Source organism: Natrix helvetica, assembly GCF_964273705.1.
Source record: "Natrix helvetica genome assembly, chromosome: 2".
NCBI classification, from domain to species: domain Eukaryota; kingdom Metazoa; phylum Chordata; class Lepidosauria; order Squamata; family Natricidae; genus Natrix; species Natrix helvetica.
The window spans coordinates 110,103,231-110,122,737 of record NC_138552.1 but is presented as its reverse complement, the minus strand read 5'-3'; the positions used below and the strand labels follow the sequence as shown (position 1 = coordinate 110,122,737).

Below are 19,507 nucleotides of genomic sequence, written 5' to 3'. Positions count from 1 at the left end.
GTGAGGGGAACCTTTACCTTTACAACTATACAGCAGATAAATGAGCCTGAGAGCCAACCAGAAGAACCTCAAAGGGAGCATAAAGTAGCTACTGATTTTATAACTTATTGTGCTTTATATTTATGAACAACTAGGTTGTCAGAAAGGTTTTAAACAGATATGGTTTATGACAAAGTAGAGGAGATAACTTTTGGATTGGTTTATTCATAAGTATTCAAACAATCAGGATACACACACACACCAAAAAACCCCAGGAATATTGAAGTTATCAAAACTGGTTTAGAAAAAGATGTGATGCAGAAAGTAAAATCTTGAGTGAAATCTGTTAGATATTAGCATATATCGTAGTAAGTCTCCCCTCTGGTCCGCTGCTACAGCGGGAAACAGGTATCGTTCTGATTGGTCGAGGGGCGTACCCGATACCTATAAAAGGGGAACCCTCCGACCACAGAGGAAGCTGGATCATTCCTACTACTAATAAAGAGCCGTTAAGTCACTACGTGTCCGCAGTCTGTCTCTCGTTGCCCAGATCTAACATTGGCGACGAGGATGGGATTGAGAGGCAGATAGGACGAAGAACGCTACCTCCAGAATCTCCGGATTTGATCCAGCCCAGGAATTCGGCAGAAATTCCGGCAGCCATCTCAGATCACTGCAGCGCGGCAAATTCAAACAGAGAAGATGGCGATGCATGCTCCCCCCGCTCCTTTCGACCCAGCAAACGACGAATGGGAAGCCTTCATGGTTCGTTTCGAGTGTTTCCTCGAAGCGAACAAATACACGGGGATCACCGACGCGAGGAAGAAAAACATCTTCCTCGGCTACTGTGGAAAGGAAGTCTTCAATACGGCCAGAGACCTCACCGCGCCTACTCCAATACAGGCAGTATCGTGGACGGCGTTGCAACAGGCCCTGCAAACTCATTACGCGCCAAAACCTTCCCGCCATGTCTGCCGCAAGGAATTCAACACGAGGAACCAGAAGGCGGGAGAATCCATCAATCAATATGTTGCAGCTCTACGCAAAGCAGCAACTCACTGCGAGTTCAGGGATCTGGACGAGCACATCTTAGCGCAGCTCATCTGTGGGGTAAGAGACATTTCTTTACAAAAGAAGCTGTTGGCAAACCCGAATTTAACCCTACAGATAGCGCTGAATGAAGCAAGAGCGTCAGAGTCAGCAGAGAAATCATCGGTGACCATACAACGAGGGGCCAACGTAAACCAGCCAGCACTGAGGCAAACCAGAGTACACTACGAGGACACAAGCCCCGACTACGAGAATCCCGAGTTCGAGGACAGTCACATGATGCGGAGCAGTCACATGAGGCCTGGGGGGAGACCCGGATCCCGCTTGCCGCCCTGCGCAAGTTGCGGAGGGAATCACCCCAGGTCTACTTGTAGGTTCAGGAACGTTGTTTGTTCGCACTGCAACAAACTGGGGCACATCGCACAAGTGTGCCGGAGCGGAGTCCCTGCCTCATGGCAGCCACCCATGTACCGCCAACAGAAGCCCAACCCAGGGGTTTGGCGGAATCAGAAAGGGCGCCCAGAGAGAAATCCACAAGTGTATACCCAGAGAGAAAATTCCCAAAGAGCTGAGCGAGCGTATCCCCAGAGAGATTACTCACAAGGAGCTGAGCGAGCGTATCCCCAGAGAGAATACACACAAAGAGCTGAAAGAGCGTTCTATCAAGACGCTCAACGAGAGTATTTTCAGGATGAAGACGATGAGATAGAGTTGACCCAGAGAGAGGAGTTGCGAACGTATCTCACCACAATACATCAGGTCCGCCCTAAGCGGCCAAAAAGGCTGAGAGTCACAGTCCTCTTGGAGGGCTCACCCTGCGAGCTAGAAGTTGACACAGGATCGACCCTGACGATTATTTCATGGGCATCCATGAAACAGGCTATCCCTAGCCTCAGAAAGAGCCAACTCCGCGCTCCAGACGTCCTACTGCGAGACTACCAGGGGAACCAAGTCCCCATCGTGGGCCAAGGCACATTCCACATCCGTTTCAAGGACATCGAAGCCCAGCTGCCCGTGACCATCGCCAGCGCGCCATTACAGAACCTTCTGGGGCTTGATTGGTTTGAAGCCCTGGGGTTAGAAGTCACCGGAATCAACGCCGTGAGAAACAGCAGCGCTGATCAGATTTTTAAGGAATTTGAGGACGTGTTCAGCCCCGGTCTTGGTAAGTATGTGGGTAAACCAATATCATTCAATTTAGACCCCAAAGTGGCGCCAATCCGACTTAAACCGAGACGAGTGCCTTTTGCACTCCGCCCAAAAATAGATAAGGAAATAGATAAGTTAGTGGAGCAAGGAATCCTTGAGCCGGTGGATCACGCACGTTGGGAAACACCCATCGTGACCCCAGTCAAACCAGACGGATCAGTCCGCATCTGCGCGGACTATAAATGCACAATTAATGTCGCGCTACAACAGAGCGCATATCCTGTGCCTGTAGTACAGCACTTATTGCACTCGTTGGGGCCAGGAAAGGTATTTGCTAAGTTAGACATGGCACAAGCTTACCAGCAACTGCCAGTTGATAGCGCCACAGCGGAGGCCCAAACTATAGTGACGCATAGAGGAGCATTCAAATGCAACCGGCTACAATTCGGCGTGAGCATTGCCCCAGGATTGTTCCAGAGCATCATGGAACGACTTTTGCAAGGGATACCGGGAGTCGTCCCCTATTTTGACGACATCTTGGTGTCCGCTGCAAACGAGGAGCAATTAAATAAAAGAGTCAGAACTGTTTTGGCCAGAATCAGAGAAAAGGGTCTCCGCCTTAAAAAGGAAAAATGCCAAATTAACGTGCCTAGCGTAGATTTCCTGGGTTATAGAATCGATGGTCAGGGAATACACTCCACTTCTAAGAAAATTAAGGCGATCCAGGACGCCCCCACACCACGGAATCAGGCCTTCCTCGGATTACTTAACTTCTACAGCGTTTTTCTGAGGCAGAAGGCGACCGTTGCTGAGCCACTACACCATCTACTCCAGAGGAACGCACCATGGAAATGGGGACGATCCAAAGCTGCAGCTTTCGCCGGGGTAAAGCGCCTGCTCACCACTGACTCACTGCTTGTTCAATACAGCCAGACCCTACCGCTAGTATTGACCTGCGACGCATCACCCTTCGGAGTTGGAGCAGTCCTCAGCCACAGGATGCCTGACGGAAAAGAAGCACCCATCGCCTTCTACTCCAGAACTCTTTCATCGGCCGAAAGGAATTACAGCCAAATGGACAGGGAAGCGCTGGCTGCTGTAGCTGGAGTAAAGCGTTTCCACGAATACCTCTACGGCCGCGATTTTGAACTAATTACAGATCACAAACCGTTGTTGGGACTTTTGGCGGGAAACCGTCCCACCCCGATCTCCCTTTCTCCACGCATGACCAGGTGGACTGTTTTCCTGGCTGCGTATTCATACAAATTGATTCATCGACCGGGCTCCACTCTCGGACACGCAGACGCACTCAGCCGTTGCCCATTACCTGACATTCTGCCAGACCCCACTCCAGAAGTACCGGTATTGCTCATTGACTGTTTGGACTCTGGACCGGTTTCTTCATACGACGTTGCAAGATTCTCCTCTAAAGACAATGTATTAAAGCAAGTTCAAACTTGGGTTTGGAGGGGGTAGCCGAAGGGAAACGTGGGCCCGGAATTCAAAATGTTTTGGTCAAAACGGGACGAACTCTCAGTGTTACAAGGTTGTTTATTGTGGGGGGATCAAGTTGTTATTCCGTATGTTTTACGTAGGAATGTATTAGAGGCTTTACATGTGGGTCATCCGGGAATTGTGAGAATGAAGGCGTTAGCAAGAAGTTACGTTTGGTGGCCAAACATGGACAAAGAAATAGAGGAGTGGGTGGCCACTTGCGACCCATGCCAGGAATCGAGACCAGCACCCCCGGAAGCGCCCGCCACAGAATGGGAGAAACCTAAAGCACCCTGGTCGCGAATACACATCGACTTCGCAGGGCCATTCCAAGGTCAGACTTTCCTTATAGTTGTGGATGCATACTCAAAATGGCTAGATGTAGTCCTAATGACTTCAACCATGGCAGAGGCAGTAATTAAGGTTCTACGGCGACTTTTCGCCACTCATGGCCTGCCCGACCTCCTAGTCTCCGATAACGGGCCCCAATTCACGGCCATGCATTTCGAAACGTTTTTAGCAGGTCAGGGAATTCGGCATGCCCTCGTCGCGCCATTCCATCCGGCATCAAACGGACAGGCGGAGAGAATGGTGCGATTCGCAAAAGAGGCCCTCGCTAGGATGGGTCCAGGTGATTGGCAAACACGCATTGACCATTACCTCCTAATTCAGCATATTACCCCAAGCGCAACGACGGGTAGGAGTCCTGCTGAACTACTCATGGGCCGCCATCTACGGTCTCACCTGGACCGTCTTCACCCAAATTACTCTGCCACAGCTCCCCCAGACTCCACAAGTAAAATTCGGTCTTTCAGCATAGGGGATTCAGTATACGCCCACAACTATGCAGGGGGAACATTGTGGATGCCGGCAAAGGTCATTGGCATCACGGGTCCACGATCGTATTTGCTGGAACTAGAAGATGGGCGGAACTGGAAAAGGCACATCGATCAACTTCGGGGTCGCCTAGCACACTCAGACCTTCGAAACAAAGACGAGATTTCCCTGCCTACAGAAAGTCAACCACGCGAGAGCCCCATCATAGAAAACTACGACACCTGCGAACCAAGCTTGGAACAAGAAAACACGCACGAAGCAGAGCAAACCCCAGACAACGCAACTGAGCAGACTCCAGAACGCCTTAGCAACGAAGGCACAAAACCTCCCGAACGTGAAACAGGAAAGGCACCCGATCCTGCAACCACTTCTAACCAGCCCGAACTACGACGCTCCTCCCGAGCAAGACAAACACCCACATACCTAAAAGACTATGTTACCTACCGCAACGTTCCATCTAGGAGGGGAGGGGTGTTAGATATTAGCATATATCGTAGTAAGTCTCCCCTCTGGTCCGCTGCTACAGCGGGAAACAGGTATCGTTCTGATTGGTCGAGGGGCGTACCCGATCCCTATAAAAGGGGAACCCTCCGACCACAGAGGAAGCTGGATCATTCCTACTACTAATAAAGAGCCGTTAAGTCACTACGTGTCCGCAGTCTGTCTCTCGTTGCCCAGATCTAACAAAATCAGCAAGGAAAGACTGAATAAAAGAAAGAGAACAAAATCAACTCAAAAGTGAAATGGAGGTTCAGAGAACCTTATCAACTCCATCAACCCTATTAACTCAGCTCTCTAATAAGAACAGCTTTGGGATCAGGCAGACTCTATGATTAAACTGATGGATCCTGCAAATTAGAAGAGTCAGCTTTAAAATAGGAAAACAGGGTCCACATAAAGCAGCTCTAAAATCAACTTTGTGAAACAATTGTGCAATGTTAAATTTACCCTGAACATTTGGGGATCAGAGAAGAGTTACTATTTTATTATGGTGGAGATAAATTAACATTGGGTTTAAGAAGACTGGTTTTCTTTCAATGGTTTTTCATTTAAAGACTTTTTGTGAGTCTTGTTTTCAAATAACAGCAATTACAGACTTTCAAGATAGCTCTACTATCATTTTTTTTTCCTGCAAACGGAGAGAAGATACTCTTGTGAATCAGAAATAACAGTTGGCACAATGCAGAGGTTAAATCAGAGGGAAGAACAGAAATTTGCTCACTGTCATGAAATCCATTTGTCTCTCTCAAGATCATATGTAAGCAAACTCTCTGAGAAGGGAAGGCATAACTTTCAGAGCCCTGGTGAGGATAACTCCTTTGCTTGGCCTTTGATAAATGAGCAAGAAAAATATCATCCTTAGTTTGACTTATGATTCTCTTTTGAATCTGTTTTGAATTTGTTTAATTCTTTAAACAATTACTTGCAAGGACTTTTGTTTGTACTCTTTTGGAATAATCAGCCTTAAAACCTATTGCTCAAAATTACAAGCTCCTGTGTCATGTGTTCAACTTACTGTCAGTTTCCACTGTCCAGCCATGTCCAATTCTACAGGGTGATGCTCATCTCCATTTCTTAGCTGAGCTTAGCTTAGCTCCATTTCTTAGCTTGTCCAAAGACATTTCCATGGTCATGTGGCAAGCACAACTATACACAGAGGCACATGAAACACACTGTTACGTTCCCACTGAAGTGATATCTATTTTTCTACCATTTGCATGCTTTTGAATTGCTAGGTTGGCAGGAGCTGGGACAAGTGACAGGAGCTCACCTGTTGCATGGCATCCAGGTTTCAAACCCGGGTTGTCACTTTTCCAATTGACTAGCTCACCATCTAACCACTGAACCGTTGCACCCCACATGTAAATTATGTACTTGCTTATATGGAAATTAACAGATATAATGAATTGATCAATAGCCGTGTATCCAAGCAGCTACCGTATTATTATTAACTGTTATTAGTAACTTTCATGCTCTACTTTATATTGTTCATATAAAACAAATATTCTTCAATTTTCTTGGTGATAAACTAAATAATATTGATTTCGAAAGTGTAACTGTGAGAGATGGTGCTTATGAAGGGAGAGATGGTGTTGATGAATTGCAGTGAAGCATCAGTTTCCCAGGAAGGAGGGAGCATATCCCAAAGCACAGGACATAAAACAGTCTTGCCTTAGAATCTTCCAGGGTGTATCTGTTAAGGTAAGAGTAGTATTGGTTTAGTCTGGAAAGATTCTGGTATTAAGTGTAAACAACTAAAGAACTGAACTTTGACTGTCTTCTTCTGTCATTCTTGGGCTGGATTTGAGAGTTACTGAAGATGCTTGAGGAAACCTCGAGTATCTTTAATAATATATACTTTTTGGACAATAATATATTTAACTAAGGCAATACTACTTCAAAAGTCTTTTGTGGGATTTATACACAGACATAAAAATTCAGCAGCTAGTGCTGGAATGCTGAAACATCAATGATGGTGGATCTGATCAAACTTGCAAGCTAAAGGTTAAAGTATTCCGTGCAAAATATTTTCTAGCAACCTTGATGGACAGCCAATCACATCTATGCTTAGTCAATTATGGTCTTTCCAGATGACTAGACTTTCAATCTCCTAATCCTTCTGATTCTAATTTAGAATGTGCTCAAGATTGACTTGAACTGTTTTGATTATTTGCAGCGGCAAGATATAGGATTAAAGACATGTTTGCCTGCTTGTAAAGGAAGCAAGCAGAGGAAAGAGACAGTTGGTGCCTTGTCGTTCTCGTCAGTAGCTGAGCACAGAGAACTATAAGCCAATCAGTGCTTGTTTGCGGACCAATAGCTCAATTACTCATACTGGCCTCCCACTCATTGCTTCCTCCTTCTCGCCAGTACAAGAAAACACATTGCTAGCACGCCCCCATTTCTGACTGTCATGAAGGCATATGAGCAATTCTGACTGTTTACTTTTTATATGGTCATGCCACTCTGCTGCACTGCAGGATTTCAAGACCTAGAAAGTGGTGTAAGCGAAATCAACATCTCCTCTCCCGCAGGAGCTGAGAACGGAGCTTCAAATCCAAGGAAGTTCGGTATAGCCATTTTTGACTTAGCAATCGTTTTTTGAAAAACAGAGTAAGTTCTCCATCCACAGAAAGAAGGGACAGGTGAAGAACTCACACAGTGGCAGAGTGTGAGGCACGAGGTCTTTTGGATCCTTGCCAAAATTAGTCATGCATCTCTAATTGGTTGGCCCCTTTGTTAACTTTCTAAATTTCATACTCCTGATAGGAGATTGTTCTGCATTGTTTTTTAAAGATTTGCAGGTTTGATGTGCAGGGCCTCCAGCTTGTTGATGTGTGATGACCTTTGGGGGAAGCAGGAAAGATCAAGCTTCTTCAGAGGCTCTGTGATGGTAAAGTAACATATTACCTGCAATTGTGAGATTTTTATTATGACATTGTTTGCAATCATTATTCATTTAAAATATTGTAGCAGAGTATTTATATTTATTGTTTTGGTTATTATGGTGGCTTTTAATACTATACTGCACTTACTGTGGATGTTTTGTGGTTTTATATTTTTATTGTATACTATAGATGTTTTAACTGTTGCTCTATAATTTCTCTTGATGCTCTTGATTTCCTGATTAGATTTGGAAGCATTTAAATTCAAAAGACGATGCTGGTGATGACGATGATATACTCAGCCATTTCTCCTAAAGTGAAAAGGTGAAATCAAAAATACAATATAAAAATGCTTTGATTTCGGTTTATATAACTTTAAACTGTTTAGGACTTTCAACATGCTAATTAGAAAACTTTTTACAGAACTTCAGGGGTAGGGAAGGCTGAATTATTTTAAGTATTTAATCCACCACTGAAATGTTTGCCAGTCATATAACCATGTGTCAGACACACTAAAACTGTCATATCTGATAAAAATATGCTGTCCTTGGCAGCAACAAAATTATTCAAGTGTCGTTGTCCCTAGAATTAACTCATTTGTTCTACATATGCATTTGTGTGGAACAGAAAGAAAGCAAAGTGCCCTAAAATTTTTAACATTAAGACCGTTGCTTAGCAATATTGGTACAGCAACTAAAAATATTGATGCAATCAATGTGTGTGTGTGTGTGTGTGTGTGTGTGTGTGAGAGAGAGAGAGAGAGAGAGAGAGAGAGAGAGAGAGAGAAGAGAGAGAGAGAGAGAGAGAGAGAGAAAGAGAAAGAGAAAGAGACGGGAATCAGCTATATGTACAGCTGAACAGAATATGAATATGGAACTGAATGCTGCATCCACCAGGATATACTGTTGTAAAAGACTTTGAATGCTTTTCATTTTCAGGACTAAAAGAAAACAGCTGATGAACAAATGCTTCCTAAAGAAGACACCTAAGAAATTGAACATCCCAAGACTTCTCTGCTTTCCAAACGAACCATGGGCTTTCCCCCTCTCATCCTGACTATTGACCTATACTTTAATCAGTTGAATACTGTGCCAGCATGAAATTTTGTTATTTCCCATTGCTGATCTTTATTCTTCTTCTATTTTCTTTTTTGTCAATCACTGCCAGTTGTCTGAATATGCCCGTTTCAACTCTTGAAGACGTACAGGTTAATGCATGCAGAATGCACAAATGCCAAAGCAATTGTTGTTTTTTTTGCCCTCTTTAGTTTTCTTGCCCTCTTCCGTATATCTCCAGCTGGTGTGTGTATGTATATGTGTGGGGCTCACCAATCATGGCCCTGCAGCAGGTGTATGAGTCACAAGCAGCACCGTTATTTCATTTCTTCTTCCTTTCCTTTCTTTATGTCTGCAACAAAAGCAGACTTTCATATTCTTCCGTGCTCCATTAAGGAAACAATGGGAAAGAGGTTGTTCCATTCTTACAATGCTTTAGCCTTGTCCTAAACTGGTAAGGGCTGCAGAGTTGAAACACAATCATGCTGGCTGAGCAACCTACAATTAGTGTGTAAGTCTAATAGACTGTCGTTTAAATTACCAGCTGCCAGTTACTTTGGCAATGCCATAAAGGATACTAAATGAAAACCACTATGATGCTATCTAAGCACTCATGAACTTGTGACAGGAATCATGTGCCTGCAGCAGCTAGAGTTGTGTTTCTAGAGGGATGTAAAAACAACCTTCGTGCTAGGAATTTCATTTTTTCCTTTCTTATTCAAAGCCAAAAGAAGATTTGCACAGTAGTACTGCATCAAGCTCTTTATGCACAAAACAGCCAAATAGGATTAACTGAAAGAGAAGAGGTTAGCTTGAAATCACCAGTGTGCTTCTCTGATTTCCACCAATATTAGACTTGTCTTTGCTTCCAATCTAATTGTGGTAAAAGTTTATCACGCCTGGCGGTTGCTGATGGGTACATGGAAGAACATAGTTCAACACTGACACGGCTAAGGGCATCTTAAGGCTGGTGTGCTCACAAGCTGGGGATGAGATGAGGGGAAACAACACCACAGTGATATAGCCAAAAGATGCTGCCAGGGTATCTTGATTTAAGCGCTGGTGGGACACAGCCCATTTACAGTACTTCGTAAGATTCATACATCATAAGATACAATAATAAATCACAAGATACAAGCAAGAGATAATTCATAAGATACGAATAGGATAAGTTAGTATGAAAGATGAGAAAGATAACAGCAATACCCTCCTACCAAGTGGGTAAATATCTTTAAGCATATGGCAGTGCTGTGGGAGTTAGTTGTTTAGAAGAGTGATGGCATGAAGGGGGAACTGTCTTTTTGTCTAGTTGTTTTGGCATGCAATGCCATGCAGTGGAGTCCTGAGGGGGGAAGTTTATGTCCAGGATGTGAGAGGTCTGTAGATATTTTCACAGCCCTCTTTCTGGTTTGTGCCAGGCAGTCTGGTTACAATTGGGGTTTTTTTCTGCAGTCCTAACTATCTGTTGAAGTCTGTACCTGTCCTGTTTGGTTGCTGTGCAAATCAGATAATTATAGAGGAACAAATGACAGTCTCAATCAAATGCACTACTTTTCATCAGCTGTTCTGATTTCAGAGCTTCCTCTACTTTGTTTGGCTGTTCCTGAAGAGGCTGGTTTCAGTCTGTGAGGAAACCTTTAATTAGCATTTATTTGAACCATTGTCCTTCAGCTTGTCTGCTTGGAAACATACATGGCTACTACTTTACAAAAATAATCCCAGGTAGTTTATGGTCTGATGCCCAAATGATTTTTTTAAATTAAATAATTTCTTTCATTAAAAACCTGAAATAATGTAGATTTACCCTTGACAAGTAAGTTAATTAGAATCAGTGCTAGCTGACCCAGTGAGAAAGGGCTTTAGCTCTTAGGAGATTTAAGATAAATTTTAATGAGATCATATAAAAGGTCTAGTCATATTTAGTATCCCAATAAAGCTGGAAAACTACCATATAGTAATGAAATGATCCAGAATGAAATATTTAGTCTACTCTCTGACTGCTCAGGAATTGGAAAGACATAGGGAGATATATTTTGAATCCTTGCTGTGTGATTGATTGGCCTTGGTGATGTTGATTATTGCCGTCCATCATCTTTGCTCTACAGTATGCATATGCTGTCTCATTGTTGCTTTCAAGAATGTAGCATGCATTATGCTTAAATATTGATTTGGATGTTTCTATCTACCTACCTACCTACCTACCTACCTACCTACCTACCTACCTACCTACCTACCTATCTAATCATCTATCCATCTATCAGCTCTCTCTCTCTCTCTCTCTCTCTCTCTCTCTCTCTCTCTCTCTCTCTCTCTCTCTCTCTCTCTCTCTCTCTCTCTCTCTCAATTTCATACCCATTGCCCCCAAGGAGCAGTCATAAGTACTGCACAAAGCTTTTTCACTCAAAACCAAAGCCTTCCCTTGAGACTGAATTAAGAATACTCCCCTATAGGTAGGGACTATTCTGCTATTCATGCTGCAGTCCTGCATAAGAAGAAAAAAGGGATAAACTCATGAATATCAACACTGGAGGAAAACATAAACATGTTTTATACAAATATAATTAAAATATTGAAAGGAGTTCAGTTTTATCACATATATGTAACATATGTGAGGGAGGGAGGGATAAATCATCTTTCTTTTCTGCTCTTTCTTTGTAGACTCTAGATGGCAGTGTCACTTTAGCAAACTTTTAGATAAATCAATGGAGGGTATGAGGAATAAACTGACAGCCAACAATTGTGGTGCCCTATTGTTGGGATCCATCAATACTTCACAAAGCATGAACAGGAGCAGCCTAGTGCCTATGGCCACTTCAGACTGGTCTGGTGAATATGATCCCTCCCCCATGTCCTCTTGTCCTGTCAATCTTGTCCCCTTTTAGCTTCATGGGAAAGAGGTGGACACCATTTTCAGCCACTGCTGTACATGCAGCTCCCTATAGCTATTGAGAGGGGTGGGGAAGCCACTTAGTTTTTGAGCACAGGTTTCATACTCTTTCAAATTACTGCACTTTTGTGGAGTTTTGAAAAAGGACTACACCTAATTTAAAATAGGCCCATCCATCACTTGTTCAGCAGGTTGGGGGAGCTGGTGCAATAAAGTGTGTCTCTCAAAATTGCTTCTCTGGGCATGGAGCCACTGGGTTTTAAGACAGCCCTCTCTCCATTTTACCATATTACTACACCATTCTGCCCAATTGCTATTTGGCAATCATCTTTTCAACCAGCGTTAGACCAGAGATAAAGCAAGGGAAGTCATTCTCTCAAAACATGGCAACCTGTGGGAGTAGGCCATCCCACCATACTCACTTTATTGTGCAGTTTTTCCACCCCATCAGAGAACTGGTGGGATTTCAACATAATAGTGTTCTGAAATATGTTTGAATATTAATAGTTCGGATTCATAGTTAGGCCGTTGGTTTGAGCCCCGAGCTTGGCAATTTGGTTGCAAACGTTTCATCACCATTCAAGGAGACACTGTCAGTGCATTTTGAGTTGTGCTCGTCTGTCAGAACACATGTCTTTAAATAGCTTTTTATGAGATGCAAATTAGTCTGAATGTTGTTTGTTCGGATATTTCTGAGTCATAGCCTGATTTCGGACTGTAATAATAGTGTTCTATCATACAGAATGTTAATAGAGGCATTCACCCACTTTGATGGATGCAGTATAGGGGGATATAGAACCAATACATGACAAGCATTGGCTCAATTGAAGGGGCAGTCCTTTCTCTGCAAAGTAACCAATCCACTGCTGAGGTTAGCCTACAAAAAATCCTGAAATGCTTTAGCCCAAATGCAAGGCAGCACTCAAGGCAACTCAGAATACAATTCAGAAATGGAAGACAGACATGCACTCTTGAGTTCCATTATCTAATAGGGACCGTAATGATCACTATGTGCTTAAATGGGGCAATGGTTCTTAATCTCTGGACCACTGATCAGAACATAAGCAGACCAATCAAAGGTTGCCTTTTCTTGGTAAATTGTAATAAATTCCAACAATTCCAACATCAACATTGGAAATATGGTACATTTGTTCAAAAGTTGTAATAATAAAACAAGTACAATTTAGCAGTTTTTAACTTTTTTCACCTGTGGCTCCATCAGTTAAATGGACCACAGGTGTCACATTTCACAGTATTAACAAAACATAATGATAGCTATGATTATGAGAATCATCATGCAGAAGCCCCAGAGAAGAAGAACAAAAATGATAAGGAGCCTGGAGGCTAAATCGTACAATGAACGGCAAAGGCAGTGATGGCGAACCTTTTTTGGCTCGCGTGCCACAAGTGGGGGGAGCGCAGGGTGGGTCGAGTGCGGGCGTGCCGCACCCATAATGCAACGCGCGACCCCCCCAGTGCGCATGCGCGCACAACGCGTGACCCCCATTTTTACATGCTTTTTTCGCCCTCCCCAGGCTCCAGGGGCTTTATAGGAGCCTGGGGAGGGCGAAAAGAGCCTCCCCTGACCCCCCGGAGGCCCTCCGGAGGCTTCAGGGACTGTCCGGAGGCTTCCCTGAAGCCTTCGGAGCGCTTAAAACCACCCTCCGAGCAACCCGGAAGTCACTTCCAGTTTGCTCGGAGGGTGGTTTTAAGCGCTCCGAAGGCTTCAGGGATGCTCCCTGAAGCCTCTGGGGGGGGAGGCTCTTTTCGCCCTCCCCAGGCTCCTATAAAGCCTCTGGAGCCTGGGGAAGGCGAAAAATAGCTTTTAAAAAGGTGAACTCAACTGGCCAGCACACGCATGCGCGCTGGCCAGCTGACAGGGCAGCGCCTCGCGTGCCCTGATAAATGGCTCCGTGTGCCACTTGTGGCACGCGTGCCATAGGTTCGCCATCACTGGGTTAAGGGAACTAGGCATGTTTAACCTAATGTAGAGAAGGCTCTGGGAAGACATGATAGGCAGGGCCTTCCAATACACGAGGAGCTATCACAGGGAAGAGGGAATTGATTTATTTTCTATAGCACCTGAGGGCAGAACAAGAAGCAATGGGTGGAAGCTCTTCAGAGGGATATTCAACCTGGAAATGAGGGATTACCTGACAATGAGAATAATAATAATAATAATAATAATAATAATAATAATAATAATAATAATAATAATAATAATAATAATAATAATAATAATAATAATAATAATAATAACTCCGCCGTTGCCGGTCCCAAGCCCGGATGAGAAAGGAGGAGGGTTGGGGTCAGGTTGGCAACCTGGCCCCATAAAAAAAAAACCGCCAACCCATATAACATGGTGAAAGAAACAAATAAAAATTCTATACCGCATCGGTCGTCGCGCGGGTTAACAAGGGCCGCGGCGGATGTTGAGGTCCCTGGACATCCGTCGACAAGTGGGCTACAAGTGGACCAGCCAACAAAACGACAAAAATATAGTGCAGATGAAAACCGTGCCATAATGGCCTGTTATTACAACTCAGAGCCTGGGAAAAGAGGTTATTTAAAGCGAATGTATGAATTATGGAAACAACAACATCCAGATTCAAATGTTAGTGAAGAACGACTTGCAGATCAAAGGCGATTTATTACACGGAATAAAGTGTTTAGTGAAGTTGAACTTGAGGAAATTCAAGCAAATTGCAAAACTAAGAAAACAACATCACAAGCAGAAATAACTGATACTCAAGACACACCTAAAGGCATTGTAGTAGAACTCCCAGAAGAAGCTGTGGGGGAGAAAATAACAACACTATCACCAGAACCAGTTATCACTGAACCAACTGATGAATTAACTCAGAAACAAAAAGAATTGAAGGACAAGATCATGGAGCATTTTCTGCTTAATAAGGAACGGCAACGTTTACCATCATTAAAAACTGTGCCTAAGAAAATTTTGGCCCCTATCATGAAAATGGTTAATGCAGTGCTTTCAACAATTGAATCAGGATCCATCTTGGAAACGAACCAGTTAATGTACAGCGCAGCCGCAATAGTCACTAATGAACTAGGCATTAAAATCAAAGCACCTAGTTACACAACAGAAAAAGCATCAAAACCAAAGTGGAAAATCCGATTGGAACAAAAAGTCAAAAAATTAAGGGCAGATGCTAGCAATTTGAAGAACATGCGTGAGCAACGACTTAGAAACAACAAAATTATAGATCAGCTAATCAGAAGGTATAGATTGGATACAAGAAACATCAATGAAGCTGTAGAGATTGTAAAACAGCAGATAACAGCAACAGCTAGGAAAATTGAAAGATATGAGGCACGAATCATCCAGTATAAACAAAATCAGCAATTTCGATCAGACCAACGGCGTTTTTATCAAAGTCTTAATGTGAATGATGACACCAAAAGTCAAAAACCAGAAAAGCAGGCCACAGTTAAATTCTGGAAAGAATTGTGGGAAAATGCAAAGGACTACAATAAGGAAGCAAAATGGATACATGACTTTGAGAAAAGCATTGGCAACAAACAAATGCAAGTATTAGAAATAACAACTGAGATGGTCAAAAATCGAGTAAAAAAAGTAAAGAATTGGACATCACCTGGAAAGGACCAATTACATGGTTTCTGGCTCAAATATCTGACCAGTTTACATGCAATATTGGCCAGGCAACTGAATGAGATTTTACAAAATGGCCAAATTGATGAATGGTTGACAACTGAAAAACATACTTGATTCAGAAAGATGCAACTAAAGGAACAATACCTGAAAACTACAGACCAATAACATGCTTGCCAACAACCTTCAAATTACTCACAGGCATTATTGCAGATAACATTATGGATTATTTGGAAACAAACAACATCTTGCCAGTAGAGCAGAAAGGCAACAAAAGAAGGAGCAGGGGCACAAAAGATCAGCTCCTAATTGATAAAATGATATTAGAAAATTGTAAGAACAGAAAAATGAACTTGAATATGGTCTGGATCGATTACAAAAAGGCATTTGACTCATTGCCACATAGTTGGATCATAAAATGCTTAAAAACAACTGGCATTAGCAAAAATATTACATCCTTTACTGAAAAGGCGATGAAACAATGGAGAACCGAGTTGGCAGTAGGGAATGAGAACTATGGAATGGTTAATATCAAGCGAGGAATTTTCCAGGGTGATTCACTTTCACCTCTTCTCTTCATCATTGCGATGATCCCACTATCAGTAATCTTAAAAAAAATGAAATTAGGCTACCAAACAGCCAAAGAAGCCGAAAAAATTTCACATTTATTATATATGGATGATTTGAAACTCTATGGAAAGTCAGAAATAGAAATCCAATCATTGACAAACACAGTCCGAGTATTCAGCACCGATATTTCAATGAAGTTTGGCATGGAAAAATGTGCCACTGTATCCATAAAAAGGGGCAAAATCACTGCGTGTGAGGGAATTGAAATGCCCAATGGCCAACTAATTAAATGCAACGAAAATGAAGCCTACAAATACTTAGGCATTCTGCAGTTGGATAACATCAAGCATGGAGAAGTAAAAACTATTGTCAGGAGAGAGTACACCAACAGAGTTAGGAAAATTTTGAAATCTAAATTGAATGGTGGAAATACAATCAAGGCCATAAACACCTGGGCAATACCAGTTATAAGATACACAGCTGGTATAGTTAACTGGACACAAGCTGATTTGGACATTTTAGACCGAAAAACCAGGAAACTAATGACAATGCACTACAGTTTACATCCACGTGGTGATATTGATAGACTATACCTACCCCGGAAATCAGGTGGCAGAGGATTATTACAAGTGAAGCAAATAGTTGAAGAAGAAAAACATGCACTGGCTGATTATTTAAAAGAAAGTCAAGAACATCTATTAATCGAAGTAAAGAACAAAAATCTATTGAAGGCCCAACAGACGAAACAAGAATACAAAAAAGATGTGATAACATTAAGAATGGAGAGTTGGCAGAACAAAGCATTGCATGGCCAATTTCTGGAAAAAATAAAAGATAAAGTGGACAATGAAAAAACTTGGTTATGGTTAACAGCAGGTACATTAAAGAAAGAAACAGAGTCACTAATCCTGGCTGCGCAAGAACAAGCTATCCGCACAAATGCCATTAAGACCAAAATCGAAAAATCCTCTGATGATGCCAAATGTAGACTTTGCAAAGAGGCTGATGAAACTGTTGACCACATACTCAGCTGCTGCAAAAAAATCGCGCAGACTGACTATAAAATGCGGCACAATTCAGTGGCACAAATGATCCACTGGAATTTGTGCAAAAATTATAACATTAAAACAGCAACAAACTGGTGGGAACATAAGCCTGAAAAAGTCATCGAGGGTCAGATGGTCAAGATCTTGTGGGATTTTCGCATACAAACGGATAAAATACTGGCGCATAATACACCAGACATCACACTGGTTGAGAAAAATAAGGTTACAATCATAGACATCGCAATACCAGGTGATAGCAGGGTCGCCGAGAAGGAATATGAAAAAATCGCGAAATACCAGGACTTAAAAATTGAAATTCAACGATTATGGCACAAACCAGCAGTGGTAATTCCAGTGGTAATCGGCACACTGGGTGCTATTCCCAAAGCACTGGAATTACATTTAAAACAAAAATTGACAAAATCACCATCAGTCAAATGCAAAAGGCCGCACTGCTTGGATCTGCACGTATATTACGAAAATACGTTACGACGTCCTAGGCCCCTGGGTGGGGCCCGACTAGTAATCAATGCCAAATCCGGCGAAACAACTGGCCGCTGTGATACAATTCTGTTGATGCAATAATAATAATAATAATAATAATAATAATAATAATAATAATAATAATAATAATAATAATAATAATATATTTATTTCTTAGCCGCACCCTCTCCCGAAGGACTCGGGCCGGCGTACAATAAAAACATAAAATACAAGTATAGACAGACATACATATAATATAGACGTATACAAAGACATATACAAAGAGGAGGTAGACAGATGAATGGAGACAATTAAAATCACAATATTAAAATCCCCTAAATAAATCAAATAAATAAATAAATAAATTACAAAAATAAAAAACCCATCAGGAGCGATATGTTCAAACTATAATTGAGCCAGGCCAGCTACTTGGAATAGGTGGGTCTTGAGTTTTACACGGAAGGAGTGGAGGTCAGAGGTAGTCCTAATATCCGGGGGGAGGTCATTCCACAGGGCTGGGCCCGCCACAGAGAAGGCTCTACTCCTAGGCGCCGCCCCTCGACACTGTCTGGTGGACGGCACCTGGAGGAGTCCCTCCCTGTGCGAGCGAATTGGGCGTAGGGATGTATGGGGCAGAATACGATCCCGTAAGTAACTAGGTCCTGAGCCATGGAGCGCTTTAAAGATCGTTATCAAAACCTTGAAACGCACCCGATAGACCACAGGAAGCCAGTGCAGCTCGCGCAGGAAAGGTGTCACATGGGAGTACCTAGAACTCCCCATAATTACCCGCGCGGCCGCATTCTGGACCAACTGTAGCCTCCGGGTGCATTTCAAGGGAAGCCCCATGTAGAGAGTGTTACAGTAGTCCAGGCGAGACGTCACCAGTGCATGAGTGACTGTGCGTAAGGCGTCCCGGTCCAGTAGGGGGCGCAATTGGCGCACCAGGCGGACCTGGTGGAACGCCCCCCTTGCCACGGCTGTCACATGGTCATCCATGGACAGCCGGGCATCCAGGAGGACGCCCAAATTGCGTGCCCGCTCCACGGGGGCAAGTTGGACGCCCCCGATGGCCAAAGATGGTGTTAATTGGCTGAACCGGGGAGCCGGTACCCACAGCCACTCCGTCTTGGAGGGGTTGAGCTTGAGTCGGTTGTCATCCATCCAGACCCGTACGGCTTCCACACACCGGGACATCACTTCGACGGCCTCGTTGGGGTGGTTCGTGGTGGAAATGTACAGCTGAGTATCATCAGCGTACAGATGATATCCCACCCCATAACCACGGATGATCTCACCCAACGGCTTCATATATGTGTTGAACAGGAGTGGCGAGAGGACCGACCCCTGTGGCACCCCACAAGTAAGGGGGCTTAGGGTCGACCTCTGCTCTCCTGCCAACACACGTTGCGTCCGACCGGAAAGGTAGGAGCCGAACCACCGCAAAACGGTGCCCCGGACCCCCAACCCCTCCAGTCGGCACAACAGGATACCATGGTCGATGGTATCAAAAGCCGCCGAGAGGTCTAATAGGACCAGGATAGAGGAACAACCCTTATCTCTGGCCCTCCAGAGATCATCTACCAGCGCGACCAAGGCCGTCTCCGTGCTGTGCCCGGGTCGGAAGCCGGACTGGCGCGGATCTAGATAATCATCTTCCTCCAGATGTCGTGGAAACTGATAAGCCACCACACTCTCTACAACCTTCGCCAAAAGGGAAGGTTGGAGACCGGACGATAATTGGCCAGCTCCATAGGGTCCAGGGAAGGTTTCTTGAGCAAGGGTCTTACCACCGCCTCTTTCAAAGAGGCCGGGAGAGACCGCTCACTCAACAAAGCGTTCACTAGGCCTAGGAGCCAGTCACGTGTAACCTCCCAGGATGCCAGTACAAGCCAGGAGGGGCACGGGTCCAATAAACATGTGGTGGGTCGCAGTCG

The 19,507-nt window shown here is 43.7% G+C and overlaps 1 long non-coding RNA gene across 2 annotated transcripts; it reads left to right on the top strand.

Moving 5' to 3' along the window:
- Positions 1–7,414: 7,414 nt before the first annotated feature.
- On the top strand, positions 7,415–11,181 carry LOC309386745. 2 transcript variants are annotated; one of them, XR_014174479.1, is made up of 4 exons: positions 7,415–7,580; positions 7,807–7,903; positions 8,142–8,219; positions 8,834–11,181. It is a non-coding gene; the product is annotated as an uncharacterized lncRNA (long non-coding RNA). The 2 variants fall into 2 exon arrangements; XR_014174480.1 differs by lacking the exon at positions 7,415–7,580 and having other exon boundaries at positions 7,635–7,903.
- The last annotated feature ends 8,326 nt before the right edge of the window (positions 11,182–19,507 follow it).